General features: G+C 39.4%; 2 pseudogenes; one reads left to right on the top strand and one right to left on the bottom strand.

Moving 5' to 3' along the window:
• Positions 1 to 16,402: 16,402 nt before the first annotated feature.
• LOC139476929 (uncharacterized) lies at positions 16,403 to 17,861 on the top strand (annotated as a pseudogene).
• Positions 17,862 to 19,780: 1,919 nt separating this feature from the next.
• LOC139476930 (uncharacterized) lies at positions 19,781 to 22,076 on the bottom strand (annotated as a pseudogene).
• Positions 22,077 to 23,214: the final 1,138 nt, after the last annotated feature.

Below are 23,214 nucleotides of genomic sequence, written 5' to 3' on the forward strand. Positions count from 1 at the left end.
CTTTTGATTTGGCTATTTGAGTTTAGATATAGGTTATGCCATTTTTTGGTGATTTTTTGTTTGTTTACACTTTTAATTTCTGATTTTGAGATGGGTAAGTTTAAGCTTATTTATGGGATTTTGAGGGATAGTTTAGCTGCTTTATCGGCGTTTTCATTACCGTATATTCCTACGTGGGCGGGTATCCACAAGAAGGTTATTTGTTTGCCTGCTTTTGTTAGGTCGTTGGAGCTTTTAAGTATTTGATATATTAATTTAGGTCGGTTTTTGGTATTTTTGTTTTGGAGGGCTTGTAGTCCACTTAGGGAGTCAGTAAGTATTAGGATTTTTTGGTGGTTTTTGGATTCTTGATTGTGGAGGGCTGAGGCCATGCCCATTAGTTCGGCCGTGAATATTGATTGGTTATTTGGGAGTCGGAAGGATTGTGTGGTTTTAGTTGGTTGTGTGGTATGGACTCCGAAACCCGTGTGTTTGGAGGTCGGATCTGAGGATCCGTCCGTGTAAATGTGACACCAATTTGGCCAATTTTTGTGTATGTATGCTAGTGTGGTAGTTTTAGCTATGTTTGGGTAGGTTTGTTTATTTATTTGGCTAGCTAGTGTTGTGTCTATTTTGGGTATTTTAAGTTTAGGGGTGAAGATATTTGATTGTTTGCAGTTTTGTTTAAGATTTTTAATTTGGTGTTCATTTAGGTAGTTTGTTATTCTTTGGGATATTGGGGTAAGTAAGGGGTGTTTACGAGCTAGAGCTTGGTTTTTAGGGCTGATGTTTTGGTTTATTAAGTTTTGGATGAGAGGGTTTGATTGGGACGCGGCCCAGAAATTTAAGCTTAGCTGTTCCCTGCGTAGACTTAGTGGCATTTCTCCTGTTAAGGCCTGAAGTGAAGTGTAGGAGGTGCCATGTTGGGTGCGTGAAATGAGTTTGAGGGCCTGATATTGTATTGAGTCAAGTTTTTTAGATAGAGAGTTGTTTAGGGTGTTGTATATGGCGCAGCCGTAGTCTAGTTTTGATCTAATTAGGGATATGTAGAGAGAGAGGAGTGTATCTTTGGAGGCTACCCAGTTAGAGCCAGTTAGGCATCTTAGGGTGTTTAGGTCTTTACTGCATTTAGTTGTTAGGTTTTGGATGTGAGCATCCCAGGTGAGATGTTCATCGAAAATAAGTCCTAAGAATTTGGTTTGTTTTTGAAATTTGATTGTTTGATTGTTTAGCTGGAGGACTGGGGAGGCGGGTTTCATGTTTTTATGTTTGAATACTATTCCTGTTGTTTTTTCTGAGTTAAGGGAGAAGCCCCATTTGTCAGCCCATTGTTGTATTTTATTAAGAGATTTTTGGAGTAGATTTTTGGCCATTTTCATGCTTTTAGTGCGGATCCAGATGGCTCCATCATCCGCGAATTTTGATCTGTTTACTTTAGGGGATAGACCCTCGAATAGATCGTTTATCATTATATTGAAGAGGGTGGGGCTGAGGATACTGCCCTGTGGAGTGCCATTTTCTAGGGGACATTGGTCCGATAGAGTTTGGTCTATACCCACGGTTATTTTACGATTGTTTAAGCAGTCCTGGATGTAGTTTATTATCTGACCTTTGAGTCCTATTTTTTTAAGTTTTTGTATTAGCCCATCGTGCCATACCATGTCGAAAGCTTTAGAGAAGTCTAAGAAGATGCCTGTGGTATATTGTTTATTTAGTTGTCCTGTCTTAATATCTTGTTCTAGTCGGGCGAGGTTATCTAGGGTTGAGCGGCCAGGAGTGAAACCGCTTTGATCTGGGTTTATGATGTTATTTTGGGTTAAGTAATGTTGTAATCTATTTTTAGCCATTGATTCCATTACTTTACATAAGTTTGAAGTTAGGGATATTGGCCTATATGAGTTAGCTTGATTAGCTGGTTTATTAGGTTTAGGGATTGGTATGACTAGGGCCTGTTTCCAGGGAGTAGGAACCTGTCCGTTTAGGTAGATGAGATTGTATAGTTTGAGTAGTGCCTGGAGTAGTTTTAGGGGGAGTGTTTTAATTATTTGGTAAGAGGTTAGGTCTAATCCTGGGGCTGGGCCCTTTTTCCTGTTTTGGATTACGTAGAGGAGCTCCTCCATTGTGTAGGGTTAATTTATTTCTAGATTGTTATTGTTTGGTTCTTTTGTGGGTTTGTTTTCTGTTTTAAGTTTATCTTGGAATTTTTGGCTGAAGTTGCTGTTACTGCTAACGGCCGAAAAGTGGTTGGCGAGATTATTTGCTTTTTGGGCGGGGTTGGTTGAGTTGTTAATGTTAGGGGTTTTTTTATGTCGTTTTAAGCGACTAATGGCGTGGATTTTGCGCCAGACCGTTCTGGCATCTGTACGGTTATTTATACCTTGGCAGAATTTTTTCCAGTCTCTACTTTTGGCTATTTGGACTAGTTTTTGAACCTGCTGGTTTAGTTCGTGGGCTATGTTTAAATATTTGTAGTCGCGTTTTGCTTTATTGAAGGCTGATTTACGTTTTCGTCTAGTCTGTTCTATTTCCTCATTCCACCATGGTACCGTCGGTTTGCCTGTCTTAGATGTTTTGAAGGGGATGGAGGTTTTGGCTGCGTTTATTATATAGTCTGTTAGGTTTTTACAATAGGTTTCTGGATCCTTATTTTCTATTTCGTTTAAGTTAGCTTCGTTGCAGATATCTTGGAATTGGTCCCAGTTAGCTTTATTGTAATGGAATTTTGGTTCTTGGTTTTCTGTTTGGATTGGTACGTTTGTATTTCCTATGGTTATGTTTATGGGGAAGTGGTCACTACCTAGCAGGACGTCGTGCACTTCCCATTGAGTGCTTTGGGCTAGATCTGCGGTGCATATGGTTAGGTCGATAGCCGACATTTTTTGGTTTAACTTATCGTACCTCGTGGGTTGGTTGCTATTAAGGAGTACTAGGTCGTTTGTTTCTATCCATTCGGAGATTAATTTGCCATGATTATCTATTTTATCATCGATGCTCCATGTAGGATGGTGAGCGTTAAAGTCTCCTAGGAATATAGTAGATTTATCGCTTATTTGGAGTAGTTTGTTTAGATCCTCAGGTTGGACTTTTTGTTCCGCCCAGTGGTAAATATTTATGACGTTTATGTTTCGGTTATTTAATGTGATTTTAATGCCGTTGGCTTCTAGGTTTGGCGTGTCTATTTTTATTTCTTCGTAATTTATATCTTCCCTGATAAATATGATTAGTCCTTCTGCGGCTCTTCTTGTTTTCGGTTTAGCTCTGTCAGTTCTAACTGAGTTGTAGTTAGGTAGTGTGAATTTCGATTTTTTTGAGAATTTGGTTTCCTGTATACAATCAATGTGAGGGCCTTTATTTAGTTTAAATTTAGTTTTTAGTTCATGGCCGTGGGAGGTGAGTCCGTTGGCGTTCCACTGAAAAATATTTAGTCCTTCCATTATTGGTTTCGGGTGATTGGTGATTTAGTTTTTAGTTTTTATTTTATTCGGTGAGTTCCTTTAGATGGAGGTTAAAGAGGAAGAAGGGAAGATCGGTTAATTTTTGATTGAAAGCTACTTTGTGGAAGGATTCCATACTAGCTTTTGGTGAGTTTTGACTATGCATGTATGCTAGGAGTAAGGTGAGGTTATTTAGGTTTGGGGTGTTGGCTGGTTGGGAAGTTTGGTTTGTTTTAGTTGGAGTAGTGTCTATTGTTTCCTCAGTAGTGGAGAAATCTTCGTCATGGGTTGGATTAGGTTTAGCTGGTTGAGTTTCCATGGGGGAGGCATGTGATGTGGAGGGTTGTGAAGGTGTTGGCGGGATGGGTGTAGCTGATGTTTTCTTAATGTTTGTGTTTTGTTGTTGTGCTTGCTTGTGGGAGAGTGTTGTTGCCATATGGGCTGTAGGGTGCTTGGATGAGGGTCGTGTTGTGGTGGTCATTTTGAGGTTTGTTTTGCATGCGGGGGTTGATGTTTTGGCTATGTGAGATGTGGGAGGGTTCGTGGTTGGTTGAGTGGCTGCTTGTGTGTGTGAGGTGGGTGCGGTTTCTCGGTAGGGGTCCCAGACAGAGCTGTCGGTAATGGGTGTGGTGTTTGTTTGTGGGATGGTGTTTGGGTGTGGTGTAGGGAGGAGTGGTTTAGATGCAGGTGTAGCAAATTTTCGTGTTTGGATTTTAGCCGTTTCTATGTTTATGTGTTTGTTGGCCTGCTGGGTGAGTGTGTCTGTGTGGGCATTGGTTTGAAAGTGAGGTGTGTTGGGTGGATTTGCAGTGGATGCACCAGGGTGTGCATGTGCCTGGGCAGTCTGTTTGTGCGCATTTTTTACATTTAGTTTTAGGGTATGTGCATTGGGAAGCAGTGTGGTTGTATTTGAGGCACTTTGAACATTGCTTAACCTGCTTTATATAGGGTTTGACTTCTAAGTTGGTGTGGGCTCCGAAGGATATGTGTTTGGGGGCTTCAGGGAATTTAGCGGTTTTTTTAAAGTTAATTATGACAATGGAGGTTGGGACCGTTTTTCCGTTTCTAGTTGAGGTTATTCTGCGCGTGCTGGTGATTAGGGGTTGAAGGTTTTGGTCTTGGTTTATGTTAGCTTCTAGAGAGTATAATTGTAAGTCCTCAGTTGTTTCCCTTGGGTTAACCCTAATTACGCCTCGTGTATATTGTTGCCAATTAGGTGTTTGTTTGATTACCGTGACGTGGAATATTTGAGTTATTTTATTTGCTGCGTTGTAAGATTCTCGGTTAGGAAAGATTATCTGGTATCCTTTGTTGGCTTTTTTAATATTGTTGTAATTTATTTTTTGTCTTTTGAACCAAAGTCCTATTTTGTCTGCCGAAAGTTCTAGTGAGAGAGTGGTGCCTGAGCCTGCTGAGAAGAAGTAGAGGGCGAAGGTGGTGAGGAAGGCGGCCGAGGAGGGTGTTGGCGATGGAGGTGGAGTGGATGTGTCGAGTTTGCGTTTTTTGGTGTTTTGTGGTGGCGAGTTAGCTGGTTTGGTTGGGGTGGTGTATGTCGTGTTTTCGCCATACTCGGTCGGGACGATGTTTTCGAGTGACCTCCCAGAAGTGTTGTGCGCTTCCGCAGGCGTGGGTGAGTAAGGAGCTGGAATGTCTGCGAGTGTGGCGTTGCGGGTGTCAGTCATATTGTTTGGGTGTTGTGTTGGAGAGCGTGTGTTGTAGTGAGCGGTGGTGGAGTGTTTTGGGGAGGTGAGTTGGTTTGTTGTTTTTACTAGGTGAGTTGTGTTTAGGAGGCGGAGGAGGTTGCGGTGGTTATTTGTTGTTGGTTTGAGTAGGAGGGTTTGGGAAATGGATTATTTATTGAAGATTAAGTTTGATTCTGGAAGGCTGGGATAAGGTGAGATAAGTGGAAAGCGGGGATTAAGAGATATTTAGTCGAAGGAGTGGAGGTATGTGAGTGGTGGGCGTGGGTGGTGAGTAGGAAAGAGCGAGCGTTGTGTTTAGGAGAAGGGGGGATTAGGTGTTTTTTGTTTTTAGGAGTGGGGTCAAAGGGTGTGTTTGAGTGGTGGGCGTGGGTAGTGAGTAGAAATGAGTGCGAGCTGTGTTAGGGAGATTGGGTAGGATAAGGTGTTGGTTATTTAGTGTTGTTGTTTTTTAAGGATTTAGGGGGTTTATGATTAATTCGGTGAGAGTGATTTTAAGAGTATGTGAATAAGAATAACGTGATAATTACCGATGATGGAGTTTCCTTGGCTGGCTATCAGGCAATGCTCTGTGCTGGCTTGGGAAGTGTTGCTCGCTTGGAGTACAAACTGCAACTGATTGTCTGGCCAAGACTCGTTTATTTACAAACCGCTGTCCTGTAGCTGGAACACTGCTAGGTTCGGCGTTAAACAACAAACAAACAAACGGTGAGAGTGATTGTAAGAGTATGTGAATAAGGCTGAAAGGATGACGTGATAATTACCGATGTTGGAGTTCTCCTTGGCTGGCTATCGCCGTCTGTACTGTCGATGCTGTATATATAGGGGTTTTCTCAGCTGATTAGCTGAGACCCTGTCGCAGCATAATGGGCCACCAAGTTCTCAGAGTGTCACAACAAGCATCCAGCCTAATCAACCGTTATTACTGCTAGTCGCAAATGAGCCCTTAGTGACCCTCACATCTTTAGGGGGGTCATTAAATACCAGAACGCACAGAGGTCTTCTTTAATATTATCATGGATCAGTAACTGTTTTCCTTCGTTGGTCATAATAAGCCCACCTGTCTACACAGCCTCTGGCCATACTGGATAGTGTTACAGTGATTTCATCAAATAGTTGCAAATTATGTGTGTTTTGGAGCCGGAGTGCGAAACTGTAGGATTAACGGGTCTAAACAGCACTGATTAATCGGTTCCCATCATTTGTGTCGGATAAAGCCGATTGTCGGATTCACGAGTGTCGGATAAACGAGACTTGACTGTATTATTAATTTATTATTGCAATTACATTTTTACTATTAAAATGAATTATTTTTACCTGTACCAGTGAGCTGTCTTCTCTTGGTGGCTATCTCCTCTCTACTGTTAGACTGGAGAAGCCACCACTTCTTCATAATGTCATCTGTGGTTCTTTGGTTCTCCAAAGATCTGCTAGGATGTGCACTATTAATTTGGTTGGTTATACCATCCCAACATTTCTTCTTATCATCAGAAGTAAGGTTGGGCCCAAATTTCCCCTTAATTGTAGCCTTGTTGGCTTCTATTAGTTGCACTAGCAAAATACATTCTTCTTTTGACCAATTCGGTTTTCGGCCCATTTTCCTTTTTGTTCGTCTGCTGTGAGATTTTACGAACGCTTCTTCTGGCAAAGTGCCAAATAATATTTTATTAAATTTTATGAAAATTAATGAAATGCCGATACAAACATTAAATAGAATCATAAAAATAAACATATATTTATTTAACATTGGAAAAAATCACTGTTGTGACAAAAAGCACTACTGACAATTCAGTGTCACCGGGAATTACCCAGATCGTACGGATTTTAGACAATAATTACACTTCCGTTACTAAAAATAACTTGGGAATTCACTAGTTACGAGATAGGAGTTGCTCTAAGAGTTTCCTATACGTTAAGAGTTCGTTGACTCTTAGGAGTTAGGAGTAACTCTTAGAGAAACTCTGAGCCGATTATATTCCGGATATATAAGTTGATTGGTTTCATACAATATTTCTGAGTGTGGCGCTAAACAACAAACTAAACACACAACAAATGAAAGCTTCTAAAGTCTTAATAAAACACCACAAAAGTCCAGTTGAATTGAATTACCTTCAGATTTTGACCTTAATCAAGACAACTTCTGAAGATACAACAATAACTTTGTCTCAGGACAATACAAATACAGCAGAAACTGGCAAATACAACCACGTTTCAAAATAACCATGACCTTTGACCTTCTTGTATCAAAAATAGTCCCCGGGTCAATCTGGTGACATAGGTGACCTACATCATGTACATAATTTCTGTTGTTGGAAGATTCAGTTGTAAAATAACAACCAACCAACCAACCAGCCAACCAACCAGCCAATTAACCCTGTAGTTTACCCAGATTCCCGATGGTTAATTCTGACTCGATCGCTGAATGACAAGTGCGACGCTTTGTTTAGAAACACTGAAAGTAGTCCCTACTTGACTTTTGATATTTGCATCTCTATCCGCAAATGGACCAGTGGAGATGCGGGGTAGAATAGATCTTTGAAGAACAACCCATGCTTGCCGTAAAAGGCGACAATAGGCTTGTTGTAAAAGGCGACTAACGGGACCGGGTGGTCAGACTCGCTGACTTGGTAGATGCATGTCACCGATCACAATTGTGTGGATCGATGCTCATGATATTAATGACTGGATTGTCTGGTCCAGACTCCATTATTTACAGACCGCCGTCATATAGCTGGAATAATGCTGAGTGCGACGTTAAACAACAAACCAACCAATTGCTTTAATCGATGCTCAAGATATTAATCACTGGATTGTCTGGTCCATACTCGATTATTTTCAGACCACCGTCATACAGCTGGAATATTGCGGAGTGTGGCGTTAAACAACAAACCAACAAACCAACCAACCAACCAAATCTAACCGCATCTGACCCCAACGGATGTCGTTTTTTTCCGTTGGCTTTATCCTGCCGAGAAACCTACCCATTATATATTAAAGGTAGATCTATGTGTCTTCTAAAGAATTTAATATGTTATCATGATACTAGTGGTCTTGCTTGGGTTTGCTTGTGTTTTGAGTGTGCACCAAGAACAAGTCAAATTTCGCTGTGGGATGTGTTCCATCGGGCATTGTTGTACGGAAATGTGATCGTGCAGAAGCACAGAAGCCATGGATCCACACATTATTATTGCCGAGTACGGCGTAAAACAACAAACCAACCAACCTTTCCCCCTCTTCACGCAGCCCAGACTGCAAATGGGACTACTCCCAGGAAGCGCTGACAAGTCAACCCCACCCAGAACTTTACGGAGAATATGACGGCGATGTGTAAATAATGGAGTCTGGACCAGACAATCCAGTGATTCGATACACACAATTGGGATCGATGACATGCATCAACCAAGTCAGCGAGCCTGACCACCCGCTCCCGTTAGTCGCCTTTTACGACAATCCAAAGCTAAGGCACCGAAAACAGTGTCGGACAACTTGGTACTTGCGATGCATGCGTGACATTACGAAAGCGAGGTCCGCATATATGCCATGTTTTTTCCTCAATCTTGTCAATCACATTAGTGTCAAAGGGGACAGAAAAGTCAATGATATAAATTATTTCATTGGATTTATCAAAAAGGACAAGATCAGGTTTGTTGGCCTGGATATGTCTGTGGCTGTAAATGGGCCTATTCCAAAGAATTTTGTATTAATCATTTATCACGCCCTCAAAATATTCCGGGTCGTACCATGGGTGGACCTCTGTGTCAAAACCACAAGCATGGCGAAGACGGTAATAAAATGATCGAGCTACACCATCATGTCGTTAGACCCATGAAGATTCCGGGGTAGAATAGGTCTTCAGCAACCCATGCTTGCCGTTTAAGACGACCTACGGGATCGGATGGTCGGGCTCGCCGACTTTAGTCCATGAGCCAGAGAAGATTTGACTACCAAACAGAAGGACAAATTACCAATATGATTTTCAGCTAGCTTGATGTCTCAACTGTAAAATTTCATGTGATGGACATTTCAGATGCCCAGCTTAATACGATATTGGCGGCCATTTTCCAAGATGGCGGCCATTTTTTCACTTTTCTACAGATTTCAGAAATAAGCTTATAACACAGAATTTATTAATTTCAGACTGATTTATTTACTTATATTGATTCAGCACTACATTGCACACATTCTGTTATGCTCATGGTATATCATTGAGTTATAATTTTTGAGTTAATGTTGAAATTATTTAAAGAAATTACCCTTTTTTGACATCTATTCTTTCCAATGCAACGTTGTTGAGTAATAATTCACACCTTATGATAGATAAAAATTGACTAATGTATTCTTATATATTAAATACCATTTGGAAGTTAAAACACGATAGTGCATAAACATAAGCAGCCATTTTTCAATATAGTCCACTTTTTCACAGATAATTAAAAAAATAAGAAAGTCGTACATATAGCAACCAAAACTTGTTTTTACATTTCCTAGCTAAATTTCCAAGAATCTAAAGTGTTTAAAGTTAAAATGTACACATTGTGGTATTACATTTATATGTGTTTAATAATAACATCAAAAGTATACATATAATCAAAATTGCACTTTCATTCCCACCTGACCCTCCTGCAATTAAATGGATCTCTAAGAAACATAGATCAATGTCCGGTACCAACTTAAACTTTTTAGCGTTATATTTTCAAATAACAAATAACATTTGCACACAAATATAACTTGTTCATAATTCAAAAGCCACCACAGTCCTTCTACTTCTCAAATCTTCTACTTCTTAAAAATCTGCGTCTAGTAATATCAATTCACCATATTAAACAGGAGACTGTTAGCTTAAGTTTCATGCCGTAGACATTAACATTGTAACACAATTTAAAATGAATATGGCCAGTACTTGTAACAGTTTCAAGAAAATGTCTACAAATAATTGACATTTCAACAATGAGGATGTCTTATTCCGTCCCAAACCCAGCTATGTGACACACATACAACTCTCAAATTCAGTCATCTTCATCGCTTGAGTCTTCTGCATCTTGAAGTATCTCTTCATCATTGTCATCCTTGTTGGAGCAGGGTGACAACTTGCAGGCAGAGGTACTTTTAAGACCATTTAATATACATGTGCACTCACGTGGTCGACAAGTACGAGAACCTCTGCCAAGGACCACTTCTGGAGCTGGCAAGCCCGTCAACCATTTGATTGCAAGATTTCCTGTCCTGATTATTTCCCAACCATGGCCTGCAGAGGGATCTGGTAAGTCTGGAGAATTTTCAAGGCTCCTCCTCCAAACCGCTGACTGGTAATTGGCACGGAAAAGCACAACTTTACATGGTGGGAGCTGTCCAGATTCAACATCCCCGCCTCTACCTCGAAATATCTGGTAACGCAGATCATTGACCTTGCTTACCGTTGTGTTGCTGCGATATAGCTGACAGGTAAAGGATTAGATGATCTTAAACACTTCAGGAGAAAGATGCCACTCAGTACCAAGATCTCCAAAAGCCTTTCTGAAAGTTTCATCTCTTAGGAGCAGCTTCAGAGCCCTCAGCTTGCCGTGACCAGCCAATGCACTCAGTCACATGCAGTCCATGTATGTAGCCCCAATAATGCTGTGCAAACTTCACTTCCTAAAGCTTCAGCAAGTTATGTTATGTCCACAAGCCTCAAACTAGCACATCTGTGTCATCTGTGACAAGGACCAGGTCTTGATATTCTTCTGAGGCATGCTTTGAATACAACAGTAAACGAATATCAGCTTCGTCGTGGCATGACTCCAGGCGTGTTACATTTTGCCATCCCTCAATCGTTAACTGAATGCACATACTTCCGTGTGTAACTAACATAGTTTAGTTACCGAGCTGTTCACGTCGCTTAAGCTCTTTCCAACTCTGTGCCAGAAATCTAGTGAGGTTGTTCTTACTCTCGGTACATGCAAGAAGTCGTCTCCAGTTTTTCAGTTTGTGTCCATCTGCGTGAAGATAATGCCATCAGTTGAACCCCGATTCAGGCACTCAGCTGACTTCAGCTGACTTTAGTGACTGTTCCCTGTACACGTCAAACACCACATCAAACACCAGCATGCAACATCTTGGCAAACACTCGATCAGACAGCTCATCAAATGTGTGATTTTCGCCGTGGATTTTCTGAATGATGGCCATAGCATCAAGAAGAGCAGCACTTCGGGTGGGGGTACCATCTGCAAACGACACTTTAATCTCCAAGTGTTTTGCCAGAGCAGATTTAATTGTCTTTTTCATTGTGCCATCAACTATTTGCAAGAGACCAGGGTAGTGGACCAAGCGGGTGGCTTAGCACATCACGCATGTCTAACCTTCTGTTCTGGGCATTGAGAACCACATTTGCAAATACTCTTCTGTCAGCTCTTAGGATGATTTCTGTTTGTACACTTGCTTGTTTTCTTGTTAATATCCGTAAATGATTTCAAATTCATCTTCTTCACGGTGTTGTAGAAACCTTGACCATTCTGTAGCCGTTCTGCTTGGAACGCCTGATAAGCTTCCTCTCCCTTTTTCATTGATGTGAAAAGATCGGCAGAAAAGTCAGGGGGAGCCACTGCTCCAGTGGATATGCAAACAAGATCTGAGTCTTCAGAAAGCGGGTTTGTCCAGTTCTCCAATGTATCAACTAATGATCTGATGTTAGATTCATCCCTACGAATGGGTGGCCTGTCCAGGTCTGAATGGCTAAGGGAAGGTGACTGCACTGAAATTTGTTCACGTAGTTGTCTCAATGCAGCTGTTCTGTGTTCAACAGTAAGATAGTAGCGTGACACGGTCCCTGGCTTGAGACTGAACCTTCGTATTCCACCAGCAGTTTGGGTGTCTTTGTTTACAAATTCTTCTGTGGTCTGATTAACTGCAATCCTGCCAAAGGGAGTCATTTCCCTAAGTTGAACAGAGAAACCCTTGTTGCAAAAGTGTTCATACATCCATGGACTTGTATCCTTTAACCGAGTCATCTGAGCAAAGTACACAGGAAGAAACCATGCATAGTTGGTTTTGTTCATTGCAAAGCACCAAGGTATGACATTTCTGATGCAAGCAAGATGAAGATGCCAGTCTCCTTCTCTGTCAGCACGAAGTAGGCCAAGCAGAATAACCACCATGTCAATGAAATTCATCCAAAAGGCTGAGAGTTGACCGCTTTCATGTCGCAAGACATTTAGGTGACTCTTGAACATTTCAGAAATTTCCTTGTATGATTCATCCCTCAATTGATCATCATGTGATTTATGACAAATGGACTGATGGAGCTTGCCTATTTGGATTTTCGCATGACTCAGCTTTGCTAGGCTTTCAGGATGATGGATCTCAAGCCATTCCACAAATCCATTCCATGCTAGCCTCATCAGGGCTTCATATACCAGCTTGTGCAAACGAACTGCTCGATTATACTGTTTTCCCTCCAGTACCTTACGGATAGATCCTTCAGCAATGACTCCGGATTCTACTGCAAGGTCATGAAGTCCTGCATCAATTAACCTTTTTCCAATTGCTGACATGAAATTGCAAATTGTGTGAAAGTTTCCCACCATCAATACAATGCCTTCAAACTTGACAGGGTTTTTCCACACCATTTTTGTAGCTTTTGAATACAGTGCCTGGTTGAAAACAACAGGAATATTCTGAAGCTGTAGAGATGATTGTACAGCAAGAGATTGATGCAGAATTTCTTGCACAGTTGCCATTTCTGTTGCTGGAGCATTACTTGTGGGCATGTAACCAACTATATCAGCGAATACCTCCATGTCATCTCTTGTCAGTATGTTATATCCTGTACAAGAACTTATTGTCTGGTTTGTTGGATCATGCATTCTGACAAGAATCCAGAGTCAGTTTTGCTGGTGTGCACTTGTTTTTGCTACTTCAAATTCAGTAGAAAGGTCAGCTGGCACAATGGGGGTGGACCTTCCCTTTTCCCCACAGTGTAGATAGGAAGTAGTTGATCAGAAGGCTCAATTGTTCGCCGCTTCTTTCTTGTCCACATTGGTTTTTTATCTTGGTGGCATACATGTCAGAGAAGTTGGCTGAACTATTATGCCATTGACACGTTGTGATGTGCCTGACCCACTTAGTACTTCCGCTTGTGTGTCAATGTTGTCAAAAGCAAGTACAGTTGGAACAGTTGCAAGATGTTCCATCTTGTCAATACACAGCGCAGTGTCAATCTCCTCCAAGGTTCAGTATGAACAAGAGTGTCTCAAGCGATTTAAAGTTTTGATCAGCTCAACATTACCTGTCAGAGTTTTTATTACCCATGGAAGAAGAATGTGCTTTGGCGTTATTACTTTGCCAACAGTAACAGCAGCAACAATATCCTGGGCAATGGACCATGAAAGTCTGCTAATGCGAGTTGAGTGTGTCTTTTTGCCACCAAGTAAGAGATTCAGAAACCTTATGACACTACTGGGTAGAGAAGAAAATGTGGAATTCAATTCTTCAGGATGTGGTTGCCAAGGCTGTTCTTTGATTTCACTCTTTATTTGTCCACGTAAGAACATTTCTGTATCACTGACTAATGTTTCACATTTATCATCTGATTTTGCATTCAGTTTGTCCTTCAATGAAACATAATCAGCAGCTATAGTTTCAAGCAACAAGATGTCAGGTCTGATGTATTCCCTCCGTCCCACAGTGAAAAAATGCAAAGATTCTTAAAATTCAGCCTCAAGTTTCTGACGAAGATGATACTTAATTGCATCTGTAACTTCATGAATTCCCTGTTCATTCATTAACAGTACAATATATGATGTCAAGTCAGTGAGAGGAAGAATACGGGGACTTGAAAAGAGATCATCCCTAATTTTGTCAAACAATATGCTGAGAGCAGTCTTCTCTGATTTTTGATAGGAGTCATCAGTTTGAATTTCAGAAGGAATATTTGTTGCTCTTGCTCTTGTATAGTTCTTGTAGTATGTCCGGTGGTAATGTGCTTCTGCTGCAACAATGTCACGTGATGTAAGAGCGAGGATTCGCTCATCAAGGCGTTCTGTTGCAATCTCACGGACAGTTTTGTCAGCTCTTAGCTCTGCTGCTGGCTTCAAAGGTTCACGGCTGTTTTACCTTTTTATATATTTTGTCTGTCTTTCACAGAAAATACATGTTTTGTCATATACTGTTGAAGGTGCAAGTTCTTTTTTACTAGATTGCCTCGAACAGGAATCCCCAGATTCACTTGCAGAATGTTATGTTGCTAGTTTAGCCAGTGACTTTTTATGGGTAAACTCTGATCTACATTTCCTGTGATACTGTACAGTATCAGGCAATGTCTGATCAGCTTCTACAAGTTAAACGAGTGGTTCAAACTGTCTTACATGAGCAGCTTCACATACAGTCATCCATGAGCTGTCATGTTTGGGGCTTGTCAAGTCTACCGGAGATGACTCTTGACCACTTAAAATGCGAAGGTTACTGTCTATCTTCCGTCGGTTTGAGACTGTTTCATGGTCTGACATTTTGCTCTTGACTCAAAGATAAGTCATCTGCCTGTAACAACAGAAAAATTGCACTTTACTTACAATTCAAAAAAAGAGTAAATACTCACATAATTACTTGTCCCTGCTACAAATTCTGATGAGAGTTATCTCCCTTGAATAGCAGACCGATCATGTTAGACAGGTTTTAGTAAAGAACAGTATAATTAATACTGTAAGACACTTTTGTATTGACGTGTACAATCTTGACAGTACCATAAGTGTCTGAGTGTTGTTGTTTTAACTTTATCTTGCTATAAAATCAAATATTCTCACGATAAATCATCCTCCAAGTGAACTGTCAACTCCATGCTTGTTGGTGTCAGTGGAAAGGATCAGCCATTGCATCAATTTTATATAAACACAGATGCATTGTATTTAATCCATTAACTGAAAACAGACAGTAGTTTGAGATGTAATTGGGGAATTATCTTTTTAGTAGTTATTGCTCTTTTTTTTTTTTTAAATTATTTTAATATCTGCAAAATTTAATTGTTTTAGTGTTAAACTGAAATGCAGAGATTTAATCAAACATGGGGTTACCTCTCGGAAATGTGTGTGTAAATTTTAGAATTTTCAGCAAAGAAATCAGGTTTTGCAGTGCAAGAAAACAATGTAATATCTGTGATCACTTATCATTACAAATACAACAAACAGCTGTTATCAATCACAAAAATTTTAATGCTATGTAAAGTCATAACACTGAAGTAAACAATTCTTAAAGTATTTGCAAAAAAATATATTAAAAAAGTAGATTTTTCAAAATAATTTGATAATAGAGAAATATTTATGACATAAAACCATACACATTGTATATCAAAATGTGTGGTATTTAGTGCCTGACACATTTCATTACACAAACATTGTCTAGGAATTGTAAATTCTGTTTTTCATGCTTATTTCTGAAATTTGGAGCAAATTGGAAAAAAATGGCGACCATCTTGAAAATGGCGGCCAAAATGACATATAGCTGGACATGTGAGATGTCCATGTGATTTCATGTAGTTTGGACATCAGGCTATCTGAAAACCACAATGGAAATTAGTCCCTCCATTAACTTTGGTAGTCAAACATGAAAATCAGGGGTCTGGCTCATGGACTACTTGGTTGATACATGTCCTCGATCCCAATTGCGTGGATCGATGTTCATAATATTATTCACTGGATTGTCTGGTCCAGACTAGATTATTTACAGACCGCCGTGATATAGAGCTGGAATATTGCTGAGTGTGGCCTTAAACAACAAACCAACCAACAACCAACCATCATGTCGTTTAAACTGAGTTTGTGCCCAAACTGGGCATCCTCTGACAATGGGTTGGGCAGTCTCATTAAATTCATTACATAATCTACATTTCATATTTACATTTTGATGCAAAATCACACACTGACGGTTTCGAGTGGGAAGTGACTGGTCCTGAGCAGCAAACAGAAAGCCTTCTGTTTCACTTTTCAAGACAGACCACTTCATCCAAGCGAAGGATTCTGCAAGATTGCTTATCTTCTCAACACACTGCACATAAACTCGATGCAGTGGTAGTTCAGATAGCCTCTCCTTTGATCCGTGAAGATTCCGGGATAGAATAGGTATTCTGCAACCCATGCTTCCCGTCAAAGGTGACTATGCTTGTCGTAAAAGGTGACTAACGGGATCGGCTAGTCAGGCTCGATGACTTGGTTGATGCATGTCATCGATCCCAACTGACCTCTCCGTATGGAACCTTATGCCACGCCTTCAAAGAGGTCACGACCTTTCCGCCACTTCCTTAGACAAACTTATAAACAAACATGGCTGCCTCTTGTCAAAATAGGAGAGCTTCGTTGACGGATTTACTGGATGATTTGTCGACTTCTTTTATGAAACGGGATTCATGTTCAATGAAAAGTAAACAGCAAGGGTTTAAGTTTTTTAGTGAAGGGTACTTCCATTCAGTAAGCATGACTTACGGAGAAGAGAATGACACCATCGTCAGTAGTGCCAAATGCTATTGCAGTATAAAGAAAAACGAGCCGCCCCATGCTGTTCATGTTGAAGAAATTTTCTATGCCTGTTGTTCATGTCAAGCATGGTAAGTTGAACGTTTACAACCAGATTTGTCTCATTACTGTTGACAAGATGCATTATCCCGTAATATTTATTGTTGATACAAACGTATCATGTTCCCTAATTTCGTGATACATTCTGTCAATATACTGAGGCTAACAGGATAATAGTTATATCTAGAGGTAATGATCATGATAATAAATTTGTTGTAAAGACATTTCACTCATATCTCCTAACGAAAGCAAAGTTATTGTGTGTTAATTTATAGTACTGGACTCTTAAAGTTTTCCAGATCAAAAACACCTTATCACCTGTTATAAAAAAGATAAATATTAACATCTGATATATTTGTCAAATATGCCACTAACCTTTTAATGTATTATTTGTATGGATTATAAAAACTTGCAATCTAATTTAGCATCAATTTTGAATTTCTTTAATTTTTTTAGAGCTAGTGGATCATGTTCCCATGTCGTTGGATTCATCATAGCACTGCAGCAATGGCAGTTGATGTGTTTCACTGAGGTTCCATCAAAGCTGTCCTGTACATCACTTCCAGAACAGTGGATCAAACCTCGATGTACCGAAGTTGAAGCAGGCGATGTACCACATTTAGTTTTTGTCCAGACAGGAAAAAGAAACAAGTTACTAATACATTGACAGAATGCAGGTACTTGATTTATACTGATTTATTTCATGAATTGTGCTTTCCTTATTTCGCTCAAAGCAAACAAATGTATACATAAAATTCACTAGTATCACATGTATCATAAACATTTACATAAAATAAATAAACTTTGATTATATAGACAAAATATACATTGATATAAACTAAATGATAATCATCATGTTCAATGGAAATAGATGCCATAATATGATAATTAACATGTTTATCACTCTCAAATGTATTACATTTTCAACAAGAAACATTTGAATTCATCAACGGGATAAACTTCAACAAGGAAGTGAGCTTTCACGTTTGCACAATAAGTTCTCTGGATTAAGAAAGTGAGATAGACAATTACATTTTACAGAAATGTACGGGTCGAGGAGACAGATGTTGAACATCTTCAAGGCCTAAAAGACCTTCCCATTGGATACCTTGTCTGCAACCCCTCAAAATCTGTGCACTAGCATGTTGGACCAGTCCCTGTTGGCAGTGGCTTGTCAACGCATGCTAGTTTAGCAATTGTTAGTGTTTGATAGAATTTGACCACAGCCTTTCCCTACCAAGCATGTAGTAACTCAATGGGAAATGACTGGATATATCCAACCTTGACATGTTTGTTAAGCGGTAGCCATCGGAGATATTGAGGATGCTATTACAGTGAAACTCCTAATACAGCAATTCAGAATTTTGTACAGTAATTTTACTCTATATCATTATTACTGGAGGATGTTTTTTACATGCTGTGACCATTAGCAAGGTCCCATTGTACACTGTCAGGATTAAACACTATAGTATCAGTAAATCATGGTAAATGGGGCTTAAGCTACATGTTTACAAGCTAAGTTGAAATCAGGGATAATGACCTATCTAGCAAAGACAAGTTGGAATTAAAATAACTTCATGTGTTTGGGTGAAAGGAAGTTCGGATTAAAACACTTCATGTATTGAACAGGAGACAGGTCACATAAAATTATGGTTCAGTTTTGACAAAAGTATTAGCATGATTATGTTTGAATTCAATATGGTACTCATTTCTTTTCTTTAAAAAATGTAAAAAGTAATCTTTCAGTCTAAATTATGTAATTTTACATTGCTTCCTGTGAATCTGACCTTTGGCCCAAGCTCAAACAATGCTATCAAACATATGACAGCAGAACCTTGGTATGCAGTACAAACACAAATTTAGCCTGATTACATGATAGGTCTAACAAGAATTTTGCAGTGTTGCAAAAACAACTACATGTACTGAATCTCAGTTTACTTCTTTCTGATACAAGGAGGCATGAAATTTGTCAGAAAAGAGCAAACATACCAAATTTGATCAATCAAAGACACCATTGATGGCGGAATGCGGCCACTGAGAATCTTGAATTTTTTTATTCTGCGTATAGCTCTTTCGACATGTACTCTGTGCCCAGCAATCTTCTGAGTGAAGATGTCATCTTTTTGGCTCATCTGTACACCAGACTTAGCAAATGGTGGCATATTCAGTCGAAGCCCTGTTTTCTCTACTTCTGCTTCAAATATCAAACCCCCTTATCTACCCTAATTCCATCTCCCTTCTACAGATAACCAATCTCAATAAGATCAATCAGTGTTGACTGAAAACCTGACTGCTTAATATTTCTTTGTCTGACATTGCCCCTGAGAACAGCATAGTAATAAAAATAGCTGAGCCTCTCGGATCTACAGCCACTAATGCCTTCAATGTGTTAGTGGACTTGTAATTGCTGTACGTTTGAGTTTGGGTATTTAGTAAAGATGGTTTTTCAATTCTAATTTCTGTGCAGTCAACAAAAGGAAATCTCCTTGGAAAATCTTTCCTATAGTCCTCCGGCATCTTTTCATACAAGACATCTCTGTGGGGCCAGATGCTAACCTCCCCAAACCTGAGAAACAAGTTTGTTGGTTGGTTGGTTTGTTGTTTAACGCCGCACTCGGCAATATTCCAGCTATATGACGGCGGTCTGTAAATAATCGATTCTGGACCAGACAATCCAGTGATTAATATCATGAGCATCGATCCACGCAATTAGGACCGATGACATGTATCAACCAAGTCAGCGAGCCTGACCACCCGATTCCGTTAGACGCCTATAATGACAAGCATAGTTACCTTTTAAGGCAAGCCTGGGTTGTTAAAGACCTATTCTACCCCGAAATCTTCACGGGTCGAGAAACATGTCATTTATCCAGGAATTGAATATAACCCCTGCTACTTGCTGAGTAATTTCAAATCTAAAAGCCAAATCCTGCAAGTGAAAATTATTCCTCAGTTTGCAAAGCGTCAAAAACAACTGATTTTCAATGGAAAGTTTCCTAACTTTGGACAATTTCCCTTTCCGAATATACCTAAGAGGACATGACTGAGGATCTGGAACTATATATGGCAATGAAGGTTTCTTTGTTAAAGCATGTGTAGTACCGAATAAGCTTAGCATCTGCCAACATATCATCCATCGAAAAAGTAAATGTTTTTTGCTTTTTTAAATGTTCACATTCCTCTTCAGTATCGTTCAGCTTTCTCATGACATCTATAAGCTTCGAACTGCATTTTGACAGATCTCTCTTCAGGCTCTCATTCTCTGTAATAAGTACTATCATATCCATTGGGTCGACCCCAGAAACATTTAAAAGTAAAAAGATATCAATTCTGCCAAATACAAATTGATGTTATAATGTAATGACAAATAAACATTGTTTATTTGATCTCATGTCAGTTTGCTTTTTATTTCAGGCAAAGTCTTTTGAGACTGAGCCAATAAAATCTGTTGGCACTAGATGTGGCAATCTAGCTTTTCCCCAGGCCGCCACAGTGAAGTGACCCTTGGAGCAGAGTACTACATCGAGGATATGACACAGGAGCAATGTGATCAGTTAGAACAACTAACAAGGGACCAGACCAACAGTCAGGTGTGGTTTCAAGCCAGGAAAAAGAGGCTGACAGCATCCACATTTGGGATCATACTCAAAAGAAAAACCTTAACAGAAAAGTTCATCAACATCATAAATGAAAAGGCTTTCGCATCTGCTGCAACCAGCTATGGCAAAAGTAATGAAAGACAAGCTATTCAAAATACATTAAGCAGTCAGGTAATCATGTTCAAGATTGTGGTCTTGTAGTGAACAGAAAGTTTCCATTTCTAGGAGCTACACCGGATGGGAAGGTGTGTGAAGATTGTATTACAGGCATCATAGAAGTAAAATGTCCATACTCTGCCCGAGGTAGGTCAATACAGAAGAGATAATTTCAATCAAGAAAGCTCCCAATTATCATGAATATTTTTATCAAGTTCAAGGACAACTCATGATTTCAGGTGCTTTTGTGACTTTGTTGTTTTCACGAAAAAGGACCTGTTCATACAAAGAAATTTTCCACTTCCTGTGTTTATGCAAAAAATGTTGGATAATTGAGTGCCTTTTACTTTCAGCATGTTAAACCAGTACTGTGTTTGCAAAGTTCTCATAATGTGTGTACACTTACAGCATGAGTCAGTGTGACAATCAGTTGTCCACGGTTGAACTTGTATGAACAGCAGTGGCAGAAGGTAAAGATGGGTTGTCAGATTTAGCTATCTTTTCTGTTGGCTCCAATCTGCAACACTATTTGAAACCATAAACTTTAAAAAAGTTACTATTGATTGTAGAAGATAAAATTAAACCAATATCAAATATTTGTGTGTCTGTTATTTGAGTTCATACAGTATAATGTGCATGTGTGTCATATAAACAATGTTTAACAGCAAAAGAGGATAAAGTGTGACCCATATAGGTGCTGACTGGATGCATGCATTACCTTATCAAACAATTTCACATCACATCATACTGGGTGTTAACGAGAACTAAACACAATCAACAAATCTAACAAAGTTAATGAATCTCAACTTGTATTACCTTCCAATATATCCCAACTTTTTTGCTAACACTGAATTTTCACATTAGCCAATATCGTTATCAAACTTTTATTAAATGAACAAACAATTTAAAGAACAAAAGCCATACCTACCTACTCTATTTGTTTGTTGCATGCAGAACTGACATAACTTATTTTTATTTCATCCAAATTAACAACATACATTTCCCCTGGGCAGTATTCATTACAAGATGAGAAAATCTTATTTATGAACTTATGTGAACAAGATGGAACAACTGAATCAACTTTAGAAATTTTACAAAGTATTTGATCATGTAAATTGATAATTAACTTGTAAAATACCAATCAATGGCTTCTTACAGTGTACACAAACCTCTGAGTTCCATCATCAGTGGGCTTTCTTTTTGTAGGGGGCTTCCTACTCAGTCCAGCCATGTCAAAGTGATTGGCAGGTAATGGGCCTGGATGTTGCTCACTTGGAAAATTGTTGACGAATTTCTGAAAATCAAATTTAACATAAAAAACTCTATTATGTTGATAAACCGATGTATAATGTATTTAAACACAATCAATTCAAAAGTTTTCAATAAGTTTGTAAGACCAACCCAGCTAATTTATATTCACTACTTGGCCAATGGTAATAGGAAAACTGATCGCTGCCAAACAAAACTTAATGACGTTATCCGTCTATAAAATTGATTAAATGTACGGGTAAATTACCTTTGTGCAAACATATCTATTGCAGTTGAATGTTTGACGGATTGAGCTGATTATGTGGTCGCCCACAAAGTGTTATCCACCGTAGGCACTTCTCGTAGTCAGTCGGGGAGGTCAATATATTCCATTGAAATTTATTCGTTAAGTGATAAATCATAAGCTTTTCTGTAATCTATCCAACACATTGAGAGGTTTGGTGGTAAGTTTAAGCATCTTTAAGGATAATTTTAAGCACCAGCAATTGATCCTTACAACCCCAACATCCCTATCCTGGCCCCTTTCTGCTCCATGTAGATAATGTCATTCGAAGCGCAGTACGATCATAGAAGATCTGCAATACACCCTGTAAATAGTTTCTACTGTGTGTTCAAACAAGTGATTTTGGCGGACGTTTTCAGGGTCAGTCAGATCACCTTTCTTTGGGAGAAGTATTGTTGGCCCTTAGCAGAACCAAGATGAATCATCCCCTGCATCCACAAACGCATTAAAACAGTGATTTAATGGCGTTTGGACACAAGGGAACTGTTTCCAATACCGGTTTCAATACCATCAGGCCCTGGCGCCCTATTAGATTTGGACTTAGTAATGACATTCTTTAGGCAATCAGGTGTAATGAAACACACCAATTGTGAACTTATTTTATAATGTACACTATTATTGTCTACTTCACGTTTACCCGATAACAGTTCCATATTCACTGCAGAAGCAAACGCCATTGTTACAGCACTTAAATATATCAGTAATCAAGCTAAACATAAACAATTCATACTGTTTTCAGATTCTCTTTCATGCCTTCAGGCGATTAAAAATATGTCACCTAAACATCCACTTTTAATCGAAATTCTCGAATTATTTAATGATCTTGCTACTGGCCAATATGACATCGTCTTCTGTTGGTTACCAAGCCATGTTGGTATCATTGGTAACACAATGGCTGATGCTGCTGCAAAAGCAGCACTCAACAAATCTGTGACACCACTTCTGATCCCATACACTGATTTTAAACCCATGATTCGATCTTACATCCGAGATCTTATGCAACAGAAGTGGGACGCCCAAGTAGGTATCAATAAATTACATGAAATTAAACCAAATATCGGTTACACCTACTTGGGCTGTCAGTCCAGATTTGAAGAGGTCATTATGCGACGATGTCGTATTGGCCATTCAAGATATACACATGAGTATCTTTTAAATGGTGAGGATCCTCCGTTTTGCATCCCTTGTGATGAAAGAATCACAGTCAAGCATGTCCTGCTTGATTGTATTGATTTTTCCATCACAAGGGATAAATA

This window comes from Haliotis cracherodii, unplaced genomic scaffold, assembly GCF_022045235.1.
Source record: "Haliotis cracherodii isolate W230 unplaced genomic scaffold, xgHalCrac1.p SCAF_30, whole genome shotgun sequence".
NCBI lineage: Eukaryota > Metazoa > Mollusca > Gastropoda > Lepetellida > Haliotidae > Haliotis > Haliotis cracherodii.